This window comes from Leopardus geoffroyi, chromosome A1 (genome assembly GCF_018350155.1).
Source record: "Leopardus geoffroyi isolate Oge1 chromosome A1, O.geoffroyi_Oge1_pat1.0, whole genome shotgun sequence".
Taxonomy (NCBI): domain Eukaryota; kingdom Metazoa; phylum Chordata; class Mammalia; order Carnivora; family Felidae; genus Leopardus; species Leopardus geoffroyi.
The window spans coordinates 10149894-10154644 of record NC_059326.1 but is presented as its reverse complement, the minus strand read 5'-3'; positions in this window follow the sequence as shown (position 1 = coordinate 10154644).

Below are 4751 nucleotides of genomic sequence, written 5' to 3'. Positions count from 1 at the left end.
CTCAGGGCATGATCTCACGGTTCGTGAGACTGAGCCCACAGCACAGAGCCTGCTTGGGATTCTCTCTCTCCCTTTCTCTCTGCCCTTTCTCCTCCCCACCCCCTCTTAAAATAAATAAATAAATAAATAAGTATTGTTTTAAACTTCTAAGTTTGTAGTAATTTGTTATGGTGGCTCAAAAGAACTGAGCTAATGGGTAAAATGTCAAGAAAGACCAATTTCAGTTCATAAAGGGAAAAAGTTCCTAAGGTCAGAGCTCTCTAACCTTGAAATGGGCTGCCTTGTAAAGCACTGTGTTTCCTTTAGCTGAAGGTATTCAGGCATATGCTGACTCATGGCTTCTCAGAGAAGAAAATTTGAGCATGGAAGGGGTTATATACTTGGTAACCTCTAAAGTCGTTTAAACCCCAAGCTTCTGTAATTTCAGGAATGTATGCAGAAGGAAGCTTCAACAGAAATGGAAAGGTTATACGTCTATCTGGGGGAGTGAGATGCTGCCTTTTCTCTTACAAGTCCCGGGTGTGTTTGCCTTTGTGTAGTAATGGCAGTAAGAGGGTAAAAATAAGATAATGCCTGGGTGTTCAAGACACCAAGGCATTGCCCCTTGGTGAATCAACACTCCGTGCCAGTGTAGAGGTTGTGAGCAAAGACCCTGGCTGTGGAACTCAGAGCGGCCCCAGTTCCTTCTAAGTCATGCTCCAATGGAGACGTATCGTCCTCCCGGATGCGGCTGACAGTGCAGACTTCACCATGGCAACTAGACAATATCATGCACATAATATGGAACAAGTGTTTTTGAAATGGATGTCCAAACAAACCAAAACACCCAGAGGGATGGACTCAAGAAGAGCCTAGGGCCAGAGATGGAACTGGAAACAGAAAAGCTCAGGATGGGAGAAATCGCTGCCTGGGCTCAGGCTGCCCACCTCGACCACCTTGTCACCACAAGGCAGAGTGGAGGAGAGCTGTGGGTACACTGGGGCATCTTGGAGCTCCGGACAAGGTGTATCCGGCAAGGGTCATGCATCATCGCAAGCCCTTGCAGGAGCTGGCCCTCGGGCAGGACGTGGGCCATCAGATGGTCTCTCTTCCAGTCCAGAGCTGGGATGGGGATATGTCTATGCATATGGATTTTGCCCAAGGCTCTGCCTTCTCAGTGTGATTATGCGGGATTCTGACAGACATTTGCCTGCTTCCCCCACACATTGACTCACGCCTAGAAGAAACACAGGTTGAGCACCAGTGGTATACCAAGGGCGGTGCCAGATGCTGAGGCCTCAAGAGCTGAAAGGTATGTTACCTTGTCCTCACAGCATTCGCTGTTTAGCGGGGTCACAAACAAGCAAATGAGGGGATGCAAAATGATTAGTTCTCTGCTCCAGGTAACCATAGACCGCTGTCAGGTTAAAAGAAGCACCTCTTAATTTCTAGGAAAGCTAGGACAGACCCCTTCAAGTCCACGGTGGCCACGCTGCCTTCATGTCATCCATTCATTCAACAACATTTATTTGGCACCTGAACGTGTCATGCACATGGTACTAGATTCTGAGAATATTAAAAAAAAAAAAAAATCATGGGGCGCCTGGGTGGCTCAGTCGGTTGAGCGTCCGACTTCGGCTCAGGTCATGATCTCGCGGTCCGTGAGTTCGAGCCCCGCGTCGGGCTCTGTGCTGACAGTTCGGAGCCTGGAGCCTGTTTCAGATTCTGTGTCTCCCTCTCTCTCTGACCATCCTCCGTTCATGCTCTCTCTCTCTCTCTGTCTGAAAAATAAATAAACGTTAAAAAAAAAATCAGAATTCAGAGCGTCATTTCTTAAGCAAAAAATGGGAAGAGAGCATTGTAGGCAAAGGGAACAGTGCATGCAAAGATATAGAAATAAGAAAATAACGGGGCGCCTGGGTGGCGCAGTCGGTTAAGCGTCCGACTTCAGCCAGGTCACGATCTCGCGGTCCGTGGGTTCGAGCCCCGCGTCGGGCTCTGGGCTGATGGCTCAGAGCCTGGAGCCTGTTTCCGATTCTGTGTCTCCCTCTCTCTCTGCCCCTCCCCCGTTCATGCTCTGTCTCTCTCTGTCCCCAAAATAAATAAACGTTGAAAAAAAAAATTAAAAAAAAAAAAAGAAATAAGAAAATAGGGTATCACCTCCTCTACTCCCCCAAAACCCAAAGGCTTGGTGGACGTTGGGACTAAGACTCCCGTTCCTACAGATGCCACGTACGTCTGAAATGCTCACCCTGTGCTCTCCCTACATGTTATTCTTCAGTGCCCTCGCCCTTTTCTGGCATTAAATTTTGACTAAGTCAACATTTCCTAGAAAGAGCAAAGGAGATACTTCCTGGTTTTTAGCAGGGACTAGACTATGAAACCCTAGAACAGTGGAGAGGACGTGGGGGTGTTAGCCATCCTTCCTTACTAAGAGAACGCACAACTTTTAACAGGATACATGCTTCCTCGGAAAAAAAGAGGACTTTTACCTGCCTCCTTTGCCGCTATATATGACACGTGATTCATTTCTGATGGAAAAGTTAAAAACGTCACAGGCAGCTTCTGGGAACTGTCCTTAAAGGAAAGGAGTGCATCCTTTTTTGCCCCTTCTCTCTGCCTGCCGCCTGGAATGAGAGCATGTCCGCTGGAGTCTGAGCAGCCATCGTGAGCCGTGAAGAGGAGCCCACGTGCGGAAGGAGGGAGAGCAGCAAAGCAGGACAGGCTCGCCCTGATGACTTCATGAAGCCCCTTGACTGCCTGACTTTTTACGTGAGAGAGAATAGAATTTTTATCTTGCTTCCGTCTTGGTGGCTTAGCATTTTCTGTCACCCTGTGGGTGAACCTAATCTTAACCGATATATTGAGCATTAGTTTCAGACCAGAGTTTGAATCCCGAAGGCTTTCCTGAGTAGCTGAGGGGCTGCAGGTAACTTACTCAGATTCTCCAACCCTCTGTCTTTTCAGCTACAAAAAAAGAATAGGAATGCTTTCCGACAAAGCTATTCTGCTGTTTAGAGACTAATGAAATGAAATATGTAAAGATTCTAAGACGGTATGGTCACACGGTCAAAAATCAATTAATTGTTTGATGAAATACGAAAGACACAGTTTCATGGCTCCTCGGTGATAGACTGGATAAAATTAACCTTAGTACAAATGGCCCCAAATAATCTGATCCTTGTCCTACATTTTGTTGCCCAGATTCCCCTAGAGGTATAACAGCAGTATGCTGGCTCTTGCCTATGTGCTTCTGGAAATGCTGTTCCCTCTTCTGGAAGACCTTGTCTGTCTGTCCCTCCTTTATGAAGCAATTCCCTTCATCCCTCAAAACTTAGCCCAAGGTTTGTCTCCTCCAGGCCCAACTGCCTGGTCTGGATGATATGCCCCCACGCCCCCATGCTGAATTAAAAAAAAAAAAAATCTTTTTTAGTGTTTATTTTTGAGAGAGAGAGAGAGACAGAGTGTGAACAGGGGAGGGGCAGAGAGAGAGGGAGACACAGAATCCGAAGCAGGCTCCAGGCTCCGAGCTGTCAGCACAGAGCCTGACACGGGGCTCAAGCCCACAAACTGTGAGATCATGACCCAAGCCGAAGTCAGATGCTTAACAGACTGAGTCACCAAGCACCCCTGAATTTTAGAGTGGCTCTGATCTCTCTGAAGGCGGAGACTATATCTTGACTGACCGTGTGCCACAGGGACTAAAACAAAGCCTCAGTAAATATTCATTAAGTAAATACTGGCCCACTAAATATATAGTGAATGAATGAATGAATGAATGAATGAGAGGATAAGAGAGTGAATGGCTGACTAGGCGACCAGGCATTCTTAGAATATAAGTAATTAGACTGCTTTGGTTAAAAAGATCTGGAATGTTGGTAAATCAGCCAATAATTTATCCATTTAAAACACTCTCTCCTCCAAACAGAAGTTCTTTGTACAGTATTGCACAAATAGAGGAGAGATTGTTTAAAAATAGGTTCCATTTAATGATCATTTCTCATTGTAGGAGAAATTTTAGACACACCTAAACTTCTACTGTAGCCATTAAAACTGTGGGCTTATACTTAGAAGGGGCATGTTTTTACTCAAATTCCAGGGACAAGATCAAAGAGCTTTACCTTGAATTTGCTTTTATATATGATTTATGATGTAGTCAGGAAACCTCAGTCACTAGAGCTTAAAGAGCCCCTTCTATCATAATAAGTTTATATATACATAATAATTATATAAATAGAATTATCTATTGCTATGGACTGAATGTTTGTGTCCTGACCCCACCCCCAAATTCATATGTTGAAATCCTAAAGCCTGATGTGATGGTATTAGGAGGTGGGGCCTTTGGGAGGTGCTTAGGTCATGAGGAGGGAGCCTTTATGAATGATATTTGTGCTTTTATGAAAGAGACCCCACACAGCTCCCAAGTCCCTTCTGCCACATGAGGACATAAGGAGAAGTCTACAACCTGAAAGACAGCCCTCACCTGACACGGATCTCAGACTTCCAACCTCTAGAACTGTGGAGAATAAATGTTGGTTATTTATAAGCCACCCAGGTCGTGGTAATTTGCTAAAGGAGGCTGAATGGCCATTCATTAAGATTTCATATTCTTTTTGTCTTTTTTTTTTCTTTTTGAGAGAGAGAGCGACGGAGAGGAGAGAGTGTGAGCAGGGGCAGGGAAGGGGAGAGAGAGAGGGAGACACAGAATCCGAAGCAGGCTCCAGGCTCCAAGCTGTTAGCACAGAGCCCGACTTAGGGCTGGAACCCATGAA